The sequence below is a fragment of the Desmodus rotundus genome, chromosome 12 (genome assembly GCF_022682495.2).
Source record: "Desmodus rotundus isolate HL8 chromosome 12, HLdesRot8A.1, whole genome shotgun sequence".
Lineage (NCBI taxonomy): Eukaryota > Metazoa > Chordata > Mammalia > Chiroptera > Phyllostomidae > Desmodus > Desmodus rotundus.
In genome coordinates this window covers 21,201,798-21,216,328 of record NC_071398.1, presented here as the reverse complement: position 1 = coordinate 21,216,328, position 14,531 = coordinate 21,201,798, and the positions used below count along the sequence as shown (strand labels likewise).

Here is a 14,531-nt window from a genome sequence, read left to right as displayed (position 1 = left end):
GGACTTTACTCCTCTATGGAACTTAAGAAACCATATTTCCAAAATGTAAAACTTCTTGTAATTGTAGGGGGGAAAAACAAGAATTTAGTATAAATCATTGGAGTCTATGTTAATTATATTCATTTCCAGGTGTTAGAACCTCCCGACACTGGGAAGAACTAAGGGTCTCATTGAATGTTTCAAGTGCTTAATTCAACAGGCGGCCATTTGTGTCGACACTTGGAAATAGCATGTTTACTGCTCACATGCACTATTGGATAATGATTTGACTTTCAACCTCTTTGCTCAGACCCGAATTTAATGGAATACCTTCACTCCATGGTGGAATCAGAGAACTACGTCTGCTCATGTAGACTGCTTAGAGTAAGAAGTACACGCCATTAAGCCTTAGAATACAAAGATGGTGAAGGAATTGCCCCTCCCCTCCCCTCCCCTCACTGTGTTTGTAGTCCTGAAGGAAGAAATGACATTGAAAAGCATGGGATGGTGGGGGTGGGGGAGGGAGGTGGGTTCAGCTGGGGTGGGGGGGAGGGAAGGGGAGAAAAGGCATACAACTGTAATTGAATAACAATAAAAAATAAATTTAAAAAGAAAAAAAAGAAAAGCATGTCTGAAACACAACATGAAAAACGTTACTGGCAGGGCACGTGCAGGGAACAGTAGCAGCACAATAAATTGCAGAGTTCTTCCCTTTGGAATCTGGCCTGCAACAGTGTATGAGAGACCATCAAATTTCCAGAAATTTTGCAAGCCAATTGTTAAACACAGCAATCTTTGCAACTGGCTATGGTGGGAGTATTTAAACCACAAAACTGGCAATTTCAATTAGCACCCGCCCCCGTCCCAGCCAGTTTACCAAGGCACCACTGGTTCTGTCCCACCTGGGAAGACAGGATGGTGGTGGGAGGGTTGGGGAGGAGGGAATCCTAGAAAAGATCACGAAGTTGTGCTTGAGCACTCAGAAATGAGAAGTGTAAGTTTGTTGTATATTCAAGGAAGAATGGGTAGAGCAGAATTTATTGTTTCATTTTATCCAATGCACACTAGAAAATTATAAATGTGACTAGTGGGTGTCTTAAGATGTTTCATTCTTCCAATTTAAGTAATACTACTTTATTCGAGGAATTTACTTATCCTGAGTAATACTGACATTGCTGACTGTGTAAGTAATATATAATCATTGTCAATGTCATGAGAGAGGGTCTGTCACATTTTTGAATCTATAATTATTTAATATTCAACATTATTAAAAAGTAGCATCTATTACATAACACCCCAATAAGAATATTAATAAATGTTGACTTCCCCCATTCTTTCCCCGTCCACCTTGAGACTCTGATAAGGTCTGACATTTTAGATAGAGATTACCATTAATTTAAATACAGCTGTTATTGAAGCATTATTCTGGACATCTGTGCCGCTTTATGTAACCTGGAGCGCAGGCTCCAGTGCAAAGAAAAGCTGGTCAGTGCTTGCTTGCTAACATGGTGCAGCACACGCCGCCATGAGATCTGAAGGGACACATGTGTGTTAACTGTTTTTTAAGATTTAAAAAAATACTTTTTAAGATTTCATTTATTTATTTTTAAAAAGAGGGAGAGGGAGGGAGAGAGAAAGGGAGAAGAACCATGACTGGTTGCCTTTCTCAGGCACCCCAACCGGGTCCCAAACCTGCAACCCAGACATGTGCCCTGATCAGGAAGTGAACCAGTGACCAAGCCACACAAGTCAGGCATAAAAATTCTTCTGATGGCAGACACAACACAATGACACTCCAACCGACGAAAGGCAGAACTTTTTGTTTCGGCTCCAAGAAGAGGAAGCTGCCAGTCAGGGCCGTGCAGGCAGCCGGACCGTGGGAAGGGCTGACAAGTGGGAGCTGCTGGAGAAGGCTGGCGTATGACAGGTAGGGTGGGCAGGGGTGGGGAGGTTTGTGGACTCCTGCGGATCTGCTAATTTGAAGGGGCTCCAGAGCGTAGGGTTGCCCTAGGCGTCTAGTAGCCAACTCCAGGGTGATCAGAGTTGGGGTGCACGGTGCAAGTGGGTGGATGCGTAAGTATTTTCCTCCACCATTCTGTCTAATCTGACTCTTCTGCCACAGGGCCTAGTGAGAGTTTGGAAGCGGAAAGTCTTCTGGGGCCTGATGTTATCCAAGCATCCTTTGTCCTCCTACCATAGCAACTGACTATCTCTGTGATTTTATCATTTTTTTCACATGGAAAAGTTGGAAGAGAATGAAGCAGGTGACCCCAGCCCATCATCATCTTAACCTGACATTTCTACAGGTTATATTGGAATATTATCTGTATCAACTTATACCTCAGAGAAAATGCTGATTATTTTGCTTCTTGTTCTTTCTAGTTAATTTTAATGGTCTAAGGTTAATAATGAGAATGTTTTTAAGTTCATAATATTTCTCTGGCATCTTGACACTCCTTTACAGGCTGGTATTTTCCAAGTGCACACATAAAAGAAGCACAATGAGGAAAAAGGATCGAGCGAATCTAGTGAGTTGAAATTGGATCATCATTCCTCATCAGGAGAAAGAGGAACCTCTCACCGACTGCTCCCTCTTCCCAGCATCATTCACTGTTACAGCTGCACTAGCCAAATCGAAACATTAGCGATTAATTGACCTTGAACATTTCAATTTCTCACCTGTAGTGAAAAGGTAATACCGATATGCAAATTAAGCTATACCATGAAGGAGGTGCACCAATAAAGTAATGGAAATTCAGATGCTCCCAGGCTTTACGAGTGATAAGTGGGCCACGGGGAACCCGGAGATCCCTCTCAGATTTAAGCTGTGTAGCTCTGCAGATGCATATGGTGTAAGTGTGTGATGGAGCATTATGCTCATTCTAATTTTAAAACAAATGTCAAACAGTAATACAAAAAATGCACAGACAGAGAAATAGAGACAGAGAACTTCGCACAATTGGTAGTGCCTGCCTATCATCAGGTAGCGACATGAGTGACCTGAGATGAAAATTCTGACTGTAGCTGACATTAAACTGCCCAGCTGTATGGCCACTGCCACTCCACCTGGCCTTCTGAAGACATACGAGGGGACACACACACACACACACACACACACAAGTGGAATTGTCTTCTGGAGGGAGGGCCCCTGTAGTCTAGGCTTCCCCTGCTAGATTAGTGTTCTAGGAACCCATCTGTATCAGTGTACCAGCTGGCGTTGTTGTGAGAGGCTATGTTTGGCTTCAGTTAATTTTTTTTGAAGACTTTTTCAATTCATTTGCCCATTTCATGATCAGTGATTTATAAGCGCACCTGCCCACATCACACTGAGTTCAGCAGTTTTTGACTAAAACAGAATTCCATGCCCCACCCTCCCTATTCACCTGATCTCACCCCCAGAGACTTTTTTTGTGTCCCTGGATGAAAAAAATCCTCAAAGGGAAATGTTTTGCCTATGGGCAAAAGGTGAAACAAAAAATAGCAGAAGCACTAAAAGGCATCAAAATCAACAAATTCAAAAACTGTTCTGAGCAGCGGAAAAAAAAGTCTCATTAGGTGTATTGCATCAAATGGAGAGTATTTTAAAGGTGACCAAAATTTAAACACGTAAGAATAAATATACAATTTTTAATCAATAAATTCTGTTTTGGGGGGGTCCCCTTCATACTATTATCATAGTCACTTTTTTTAACAGAGAAAATGACAGCTAACTCCAACAAATTGTGAACTCTGAATTACTATTCTCTATTTATTCATCAACCAAACCTTTCAGCTGCTGGTCAAGCATTATTCATCTCTAATGATGCTTTTAACACACCGATATATTCAACACCACAGTAGACTAATATCCATGAGACCAAAGACCATATTTGCATAACCCCATCTATTCCTTGGTTACAGACACTGGTCTCCCAAAGCACAGTCTTGTCCCTCCGGTCATTTCTCCCCTACATCGCAGACGCCCTTCCCCTAGTCCACCGTCCTCCTTCTCCTACGTTGGCCTCTCTACTGGGATTTGCCATAATAAAGTGTCATCAATCTTTTCAAACAGTAACATTTCTTGAATCTTCATACAAAAGCCTGAAAACTCACATTTAAGTATAAAAACCCTCCCTATTGATGAGACTCTTAAATAAGTATTGTAGTGAAGCTATGAGAACCAAATTTTAAAAAACATATTAGGAGTCTATTGATTCATCTCACACACAGCAAGCATGTGAGTATATGGTAATTTTTACTTTTTGACTTGTAAAACCATCTTTATGGCTCCTGACTCCAAACAAAAAGTTACGATCACAGTAAAGTTGAGCTTTGAAAACACTTAGTTACTGAATGACCACAAAATAAGGCATCTCTTCTGTCTGGTGCCTACCACTTTTAAACACCAGATCCATAGGGAATTTGCTTCTTTAATATATGTTGCTGTGAACTGTCAGGAAGAGAATAAACTGAAAAGTATCCAGTGCCTATTCTGTGCTAAGTACTCTACTAGAAATTTTATGTACCATATTAGACTTAATTACTTAAATTATATAGTGAGATGAAATACGTTTTAACATATCTTCTTTTCAAATAAAACTTTTTAAAAAGATTTACAGAAGCTAAGCAAATTTTCCCAATATTATGCAAATTAAATGTTCTCAATATTATACAAATCATTTTAATATAAATAAGAAATTATTTTTAAAACAACTTAAATCTGTGTAAGGATCTCATTTTAAAAATCAGATCCTTTGCAATTCTCTACCCTTGAAATAATTGTACAACTATCATTACCCCGTAGTGGTCTATTTTATCCCAAGAATATATCCAAATAATTCATGCAGGGTTGTCCGACTATAAATAACTGGCCGGAGGAATTTTGTCTGAGATCCATATATCTCATCAGCCAGATATTGCCAGTATTCAGTTCTGGTCATGGAGACACATCTCACAATTTCAGGGAAGTAAAAAGAAAAATCGAAGAAAAACTACTCTTGGTTAAAGCCTTGAAATATAGAAAAGAATCACTTCTTTCACCTACTAATCTTAAAAATGGCATTACTTCCTTTCCTATGGGTCATCAGTGAAGGGGATGAGTTATAGTTTGTCAGCTCTGCGAGGGTAGGAACTACACAGAAGCGGGGAGTTCTATTCCTTCCTTAGGATTTAAAGCCTAAAAGGACACAGATGTTCAAGGACACAGAACACACGTGAACATGGCTGAATGACAATCCTAGCCACCATTAGGGCATCTAGATTTTTAGAGTCATTGGCTTAATTAAAATTGTCATAGAAAAGTTTTCCTCTAAGATACTTTTGCACGTGTGATTTCATCTAGATTTCCCCGGGGGTCTAAGGTTGCCCGCATCATTCTGATCTTGACATTAAATTACAATAATGTCAGGAAACAAAGAACACTGTGCCAATATTTGTTTGGCTCCCTTAAATGGTCTGCTGGGTCCCTGAGCCACCCTTAGAACCCTTTAACTGCTTTGTATTTTTGCCTGCACGGCTCCTTTTGCCGGAAGAAAACACGACTCTGTTGATGCAAGGTGCATCGCTGGTTTGTTCTTAGCTACGTTCCTGAGTCTTGTTACATGAAAGGGGAAGGTGACCTGAGCCAAGCCGGGGGGTGATTCCAAGGATTTGTCAGGACAATTGGAGAAGAAACCCTCTATGCTGCTGTGAATGCTGAAAACATGGGATTTAGGCATGAAAGCTGTAGGAGCTCTTGCAGTGCAAGGCCTGCCCGAGTGAAGCGGAGACAGAGGGAAGCAGAGCTGAGAGATGAAGTGAGACCAAGTTCAGATGGCACCGTCAGCCCCCCGAGCTTTCTCGTTGCATGAGTCCCTTGCACTTGGGCTGAACCTACACAGAGTCACTGCTTCACCGATTCTCCTCTCTCTCCTGCTTCATTATTTTTTCTCTTTAATGAATCATTCCCATCAATGTACAAGCATGCTATTATTTTTCCCATTTTAAAAGAAAATAAAAGCCTCTCTTGAGCCCACTCTATTTTTTTTCTGCTTTTTATATTACTATTCTTAAATGAGATGTCCATCCTCACTCTTCACAATTTTTCCCATATCCTTCTCTCTTAGGCCAACTCCAGTTAGACCCCCCTTCACAGCTCTCACCTGTTCTCGTCAAGGAACACCATGTCCTAAATCAAATGGTCAGATTTCAGGCTTCCAGTCAGCACCGCTTGCCTACTGCCAATGCTTGGATATACTTAGTGCATCTAGTTACACACACGCACAATCTCGGTCTCTTAATTTTCTGTCTACCTTATTGGTTGCTTTTCTCAGATTCTATTGCTGGTTCTTCCTTTTATCTCTTATCATCTCTTAAGGTTGAAATGCCCCACGGCTCTCCCTGCTTCTTCTCTATCTTGATCCACCCCTTGGTGACATCTCTTAGCTTTATGAATTGAAAAAATTTACCCTTTTCAATAGTATGGATGGACCTGGAAAACCTTATGCTAAATGAAATAAGCCAGCCATAGAAGAACAAATACTGTAAGATTTCACTCATATGTGGAATCTAATAAACAAACCAAACTCACAAACAAAATAGAGACAGACTCATAGATAGAGAACAGACTGGCAGCTCTGGGTTGGGGGTTGGAGGATGGAGGGATTGAGCAAAAAAGAAAAAGGACTCATGGACATGGACAACAGTGTGGTGATTGTGGGCGGGGTGGAATTGGAAGAGGGGAGAAGGGGGATAACTGGTAATTGAAAAATACAATAAAAATAAGCTATTAAAATAATAGATAAAATAATTAATTTTAAAAACAAAAATAAATATAATCCATATGCCAGTAATCCCCTAACTGATGTCCCCATCCACACCTCTTCCCTGAACTCCAGACTTACACATTCAACTCCCTACTTAATTCTTTAACATGTTCCAAACTGAACTCCCATTCTTCTCCCAGATCCTACTCCAGTCATACCCTTGCCCAACCCAAACAATTCCATTCTTCCAGTTTCTCAAGACAAAAGAAAAAAAATGGAGTTATGCTTGACTCCCCTCCCTCTCTCACACACTACTACCCAACCAACTAAAAGTGTTCTTGCTATGACTCACCGCTCTGGAACCAGAGTATTCCTCCCCCTCACAGGTACTCCTTCACTGGCAAGCCACGATATTCTAGCCTGGACTCTTTCAATAGCCACCTACCAAGTCTTCCTGCTTCTACAGTCGCTCAGGGACCCTCCATTCTCTACACCACGGGTAAAATACCATCCCTGTGCTCATGACCCTGCCATTGCTCTCAATGTGACACCCAGTGAAAGACAGTGTCATTACCACACAGCCCACAGAGTCCTGTGTGGTCTGCCCCTCACACCACTCCTGCCCCATGCCTGACTCCTGTGCTCCTCATCCCGGCTTGTCCCACTCCACCAACGATAGCCTCCTTAGGGTTCCTTGAGCAAACTCCAGCCATTCTCCCATCTCCCACCTCATGCTTTGTTAAGCTACCCTTTCTGCCTGGAATGCTCTTCTCTGAGATACACTGGGCATTATGTTGGCCACCTTCAAGCCCTTGACCAAATCTGACACCTGCCATAGGGGTTTGTGTCTCCTGACGTCCACCATCTAAATTCCTCCCACCCAGCAATCCTACTCCTATTCATCCTACCACAAACCACTTTTTCATTTGGGGGCATAAATTGCTATCTTTATATATAGCAAATCATTTTCTTACTGATTACATTTCCAGTTTATCCTTTATCATATTAGAACATATGCTCCATGAGGTCAGGATTCTCTGCCTATTCTGTTCACTGATGGCTCCCGAGTGTTCATCACATGGTCTGACACATCATAGGTGATTAATATTTACTTCATAAAGAATGAAATAAACGTGTAGCCATATGGGTATCCGACTGTGTAAAATCATACACCAAAATAGTGGCAGAGCTGGAACTGAGCCAAACTAAATACAAGCACAGGACACTTTTCTTTGAGGCACAGTATTTTCAACAAGGTTCCCAAACAGGAAGCTTAAGCGCTTGAGTAATGCACACAAGCATGCGCACGAACACACACTCACGGGTGTGCACACACACACTTCAAAGTTACACAGTTTAATAACTTGTAAACTGCACTTCTTAGATGTATTTATTGCTTTGTTTTGGATTTTTTGATGCAATGAAAGAAAAGAGAGATGCTTTTCACTTTATTTCCCCAGAAAGGTTCTAAATTAATAATACCTCACTCATTTCTCATAGGTTTTAGTTCTTTGCTGTTGATCAGTTTTCCCTTGTGGCAAACTGGCAGACTGACTCTCAGCCCTACTCCTTATATTGCCAGATCAAACATTGCTGAAATATTTAATAATTCAGTGGATTGAAAAGTAAATATTTACATCCTTTTCTTTTTCAGGCATTCTAATTTGTATATTTGATTTGCAATTTTTGTGCCAGCCAAATTTCCTTTGGAAAGCTACAACAAAATTACAAAAATAGCAAATTCTGTGCCTTCATTATTTTTTTCACCAGAGTAAATTTTATTTCATTCAAACATATAGTTTAAAAAAAACAACTTTTAATACATGATGTCTAGAAATTCAGATGATAATCAGGACCTGCTGATGCTGTGCTTTCTCTAAGCCCATTAGAATACTTTTCTGAAAGTTTCAATTTAGATCTATTACAGTAAGGCAGGTCATTTCAGCAAATGACATCATGTATCAGAACGAGCAGCTGACCATATCCCAGAGGGTGAAGAATCTCTTTTTGCTTCCCTACCGCCGTTTTTTTAATCTTCCCCAGCAGACAGAGATGATAAGCTGTCATGAGTCAGATGTCCTCACACCACTTCCTTTGGGCCAACAAACCAAAGTCACTCTCTTGTACTCCACAGACGTCATTTACACGTAATGGCTGGAAAAGCCAGCATTATTAGGGCATAGACTGTAACGGTAAAAGAGTGCCAGACCGATCCCAAGCATGTGATTGATTAAATTACTTAATATTTTCCCAATTTGTAAAAGCACTAAAACATTTTCACATAGCATCGTGTTCCCAATTAATGAGATATGCTTACCTCTAGGCTTAGATATTTGTCAAATTCAGTCTTGAATCCACATACTTTAAGGAACTCCAAGGTTTATTCCTTTTTAAGTGTTATTTCACTGTGAAAATGTTTACTTTGTAGGCAGTGGGAAGAATTATTAGTGGCGCTGGTGACCAAGACAACCTTACTGTTCCCCTCCGCCTGACTGAACTTTGGGCAGTTTTGTCCCAACTGCAGGCCTCTGGCCTCGCTCTATTCAGGGAGTTTAATCTAGAAATCTTCCAGCTGTAAATTATTTCCCTGCCCCTTGAGATGTAAATCTTCATTAATCAATTTCCAGTTTTGCAATTCAAGAATATCTTTCCCAAGGACCTGAGAGTCATCCCTTCAAAATGGAATCATCCAGAACATAGAGCCCCAATCTCCCAGTCTCTGTGGGAGGGTAGGAGCCTAACTTCAATAAGCACCAATGAGCAGAGATAAACGGCCTAATCACATTGACCAGCCTCCCCCCTGATGTTCTCCAGTACTTTTCCTCTGGTTCAGCTCAGGCCTTAAGCACCACCCCCCTTTTCTTTCAAGAGAATTGAGTTCAATCTCTCCTGCTGCTGTAGTCTTGACCCGCTCTGCTAATTAAGTCTTTCCTGTATGTCTAACTCAATTCAGTAAAATTTTTCTTTGTCAGTAGATAATTTTATTATGATAATCTGTTTTTCATTCTCTACCTAATGAATCATGTTCCCCAGAATCCATTCCACACTCACAGAAGAAGACAAAGGACAATGCCTGGAAGTGAATGGGGGTCCGACTAGAAGCCAATCAGAGGGATTCTTCATGCAGTGAAAGTACAAAGGGGACCGCACCTCTGCTCCACCAGTGAACCAAAAGAACACCACAGCCAGCCGGCCGGCTTCAGGGAATCTGAGTAGCGACGAGAAGCATCATGGGGCCCAGCCGGCAAAGGGCAATGGCCCGACCAAGAGAGCAATCACTGGGATGGACTGGCCACTAAATTTGGCAATGCATGTCAACGAACATCCACGGTTAGGTCCTACCCAACCACACTCAGCAGATTTCACGGCCCGGGGTTGCAGACCCAACCAATGGTCCTGTGGTGGACAACAGCACAACGACCAACATTAACTAGGGGAGCCCTCCACCCAACCACACCACGGCGTCATCTGAGTTCCTCCTGTGTCAACTGCCATTTTGGAAAGGAGTAGAATAAAGATTTATAAGCCAGAAAGTGCGAGGATTTACCTTGAAGAGACTGACACAGCCAAAGGAGGCTACTTTGGCAGCACAGGTGAGGGGGCTGGAAGTGATCTGATATGCGGGCACCTACAGGGAACAGTCTCGGAATGAAGAGCAAATAGGCTCTCCTCTCACCCTGGAACAACACTCACAGCTGCTAACGTTTTGACTACACTGTTATTCATCAACTACGAACATAACCTGCAGACTCAGAGATCTGAAATGGGCCTGAGAAAGTGATTAATTCTTTGCCTACCTAACATCCCAAACACTGCTGATAATGCACTTTATGTAAGTTATGATTTTATAAAACTATATGAAGATTGTCAAGAACAAGGTTATTTGCATGTATATATATGCATAGGTAGCCAATCAGAATTGACACACCTATCTAATTCAAAAAACATTCTGCCACATATGGAGTATTGATACAGCCGTGTTCGCACCTCTACAGATGAATCACTCAATATTCAGAGTGATATTTGGTACAACCTGAAAAAACAGACATACACACATAATCTACTGGCTTTAATAGATATAACGTTCTACAACAGTATAATGGAGGAGGATACAAATAGAATTGAGTGTCTGAAACCAGCAGGTCCGATAGTCTCCTGTGCACACACTCAGTTCTGGAAATGCTTTGATTGCAGACCCTTTCGCTACATGAATGAACTGCCTCCTCTAACATCCGCGCACCCCAGCCAGATGGCGCTGGCTACTGGCCTTGTCCAGATATAGAGGAACACACAGGGTTATGCTTTTGTTAAAAATACAGAGGAAAATATGCTCTTAGGTGATTTATATCAAAATTATAATACATTACCATGAATTTTACCAGTGATTGATAGCCATTTAAATTTTTTAAATTATCAGTTATTATGTGTGCTTTAAGTGATTTCTTTACCTTGGCATGTAAAAAAAATCAAGTTTCAATATATTTGACCTCGGGATATTATATTATGCTAAAATAGTGAAGAGTACACACTTATGCAAACATAATAAACCACTGCTGGGTGGTTTTTCTGATCAAGACACTTATATTAATCTGTTTTACCTATGGTTACAGACTTACAATGTTGTCATTGCATCTCCTAAACAGTGTTATAAATACCTTCTAAAATTACGCAGCACTAATTATTTTGTATTAGAAAGAGTAGGCAACTCTTTCCCTGCCTCCACCAAGAAAAAAATCATTTTATTTTGAGGGAGCATGACTGAGCCTGTCGGGATGTGAAAGGAAGGAAGTACAAGCAGGAAAGAAAAAAAGAAAAGAAACATCATTTTGCTCTGTTTCTCTCCATCCTGTTTCTATTTGTAATGTATAATGGGAAGCCCTGAATTGTCCTTTCTGATAAAAAGAAAGTCTCACAAAGCAACCTCATTTCCACTCAGACCAATGAGGCCTTTCATACAATTGTCAGCCCACCTATCATAGTTCATGGTTCTCAGTATATATTGATCCACTGAGTCATAATAAAGTCGTGCTTCCAGCTGGGAATGAGAGTTAATGCAAACATTTTCTGGATCAGAAGAGACGGACCAAAAAAATAGGTCTGCTTCTGCCCAGCCAATTTCAAATTGCTTCTGGCAACACTGAGAATCCCATCCGCACCCCTGCGCTTTCCCACACCCTCTGTTACTGCAGAGAGGAACGGGGCAACTGAAAAACAGCGTCGGAGCACACGCAGCTCGATGCACGTTCGCAACGACTGCTGCGGTCATTGCAAGGGGCAAATTCTTTTGCTATGCAAAATGAAAAGTCAATTACCAGCATGGATTATCGTGTTGCAATTGTTATTGCCTTACTATATTCTTTTTCTGGAAATAAACAGAAAATTAAGGTCAATTTATTGTTGCTGTTTGGCATATATCTTCAGAGTTCAGAATTTTGCATTTTAATTTTGAAAGTTAGCACAAAATATTAAAATTTCATTTAATAAAAATAAATAAATAAGGGGGCGGAAAGAGAATTTTGGAGGTGATGGATAAGTGTATGACCCTAACTACAGCAATGGGTTCATCACTCATCAAGCTATACACACTAAATATGCACAGGTTCCTGTATACCAGTTACCAGGGGAGAGAAATTTTCCCCCTAGCACATATGAGCTCTTATGGGTGAACTAAAAATAAAATTGACCAGATTAATAGGAGAAAATCCAATTTAATACGTGCACATGGGAGATCGTAAATGATGCTCCGAGAAATGAAATAAGCAGTCAGCCTTTTATACTTTGTGACAAAGAATCAGTAAAGGTGTGAAGAATTGACAGGACAAAGAAACTCAGATTTGGGTGCTCATTAGTGAGGAATCAAAGCAAAGTTTGGGCTTGGGTGGTAAATTAGTAAAAAAGAGTAACGCTTGTTTCGGCGCGTCTCTCAGCCTTGAATTCCCTTGCTGGTGATGAGGAAGTCGCTCTCATTAGCCCCCAGGTGCAGGAAGGGCACCTTTCCCACGGGAAATTTATCGCCTGCTTTCAGGAGCACAGAAGGTCAGAGAGGCCAGAGTGTTCTTCTTGCACTGGCTGTCTCTTAAATAACTTTAATTCAAAATAATCAATATGCCATTGTGGGATACTTGGGGGACGCCTTCCCTGGGCCCTGACACAATCACACTTCAATGGGGTGATTTTTTTAAATTAGCAATTTGTAATTTTAGGAAATAGGAAGGTAGTATTTCCAGAGTCAGCTGAGCTCAACAAACATAAATGTCAAGAAATTTATATTCTTATTTAAAGGCACCAATTTTTCCTTCAACAGATGCGTAACTGAGTAGAACATTGTGTTGCATTATACGCCCTTCATAAAATTTCTAAAGTCTATCATCTTGGCAAAATTATATGCGAGCCTGGATACAAACGTCCCAGCAATTTATGCCCCTTCATATAAAAGCAAGAGGGAATAATAGCACGGAGTGGACATTATGTGGAACTCCTAGAAGATCTATAAGTAGAGCTTTCATAGCGAAGTCATGATTTTCATGATTCTTGAGAGATGATGCTTTCAAAAAAAGAAGCTTTTAAAAATAAAAGCGTTTTTCTCCGCCATGCTGGCATCCTGTGTCTTCAGAATATTCATCTAGCTCAATAAATGAACGGAGAAAAAAAACGTCAGGAAATATTTCTAGATCAGAAGTCATGATCAAAAATCTGTCCCTTAAAGCTTCTCCCTTAGCTCCATGGGACACTGCAAATTCTCATTTGTTTGTTTTTCTCGGCGGCTGTGGCCAGCCCTTTTCCACATCTTTCAGAAAATGCCCCTTCTCCACTTCTGTTTAAAAGCTAACACGGCTGTCCTCTTCCACTTTACATTCGCAGTACACTGTGTCTCTCATGCCTGGGGCGGCAATGATTTTTTGTTTTTGGATGATGAAGCCTGAATCTTTATTTTTAGCTCTGACTTTCCTTTGAAATTTGTATCCCAAATCCTGAACGCTTCCTATATATCTATTCGTGGATGCCCTATAAATACATCAAACTCAATATTCCAAAAATGAATGCCCTACCTCCTGCCAAAACCAGATGGCCACATCACTTCACATCTTCAAGTCACTCAGACTAAAATCTTGGGGTCATTTCTAATTATTCCCTTTCAGTAATAAAAATAGGTATTTCTGTATAGAAACTGCTAAATCTGGTCCATGTTGCCTCCAAAGTGATTTTCGTGGTCACTTTAGCCTTTTCATTATCTGGACCTCAGTTTAAGCCCTTGTCATTTCAACCACTCAGTTAAAGAATTATTCTCTGTGTTTACTTGCAAGTTGCTGGGAATATCATTTTGCACGAACTAAATGAAAGGATGAAGAGATGTGAAAGCACCCGAGGCAGCCCAGTGAGGTGGAACTGGCAGGACCTGCTGACCTGAGGCTAACCCTTCAGATATTAGATGGTGGGAGGGCGAGGAAGAGGCAGAGGGCAAAGTCAAGGATGAAAACTTGGAACACTTTCGGATGTGGTGCTGAGAATAAGGAGTGATTAGTGGGAGGGGAATTTGAAAGACGTAAAACTGAAGAAATCAGAATCCTGAGGAAGTACAGAAGATGCTGTGGAGTTCCACTCTAGGACAGAGGGGCGGCTCTTCCTGGGTGACGAAAATGGGCAAAGCCAGTGGGATCTGAGTTAGTTTATGGGGTTTGGAGAGGAGGATGGGGTGTCGTGCTCCTGCCTGCTGGCCTACCCTCCCTAGAAATCTTCAGTCTGTGCCTCTTAAACAACCGATCTCCTTTTGCCATCGTTCCCAGAGTGGTTTTGGTACTAGCAGGTTGAATAATTTTCCTCCTGGTAACA

The 14,531-nt window shown here is 41.0% G+C and overlaps 1 protein-coding gene across 1 annotated transcript in view; it reads right to left on the bottom strand.

The window, feature by feature from the left end:
• Positions 1–14,531, bottom strand: part of CNTNAP4 (contactin associated protein family member 4) — a 236,478-nt gene that overhangs the window by 165,736 nt on the left and 56,211 nt on the right. The window lies entirely within an intron of this gene.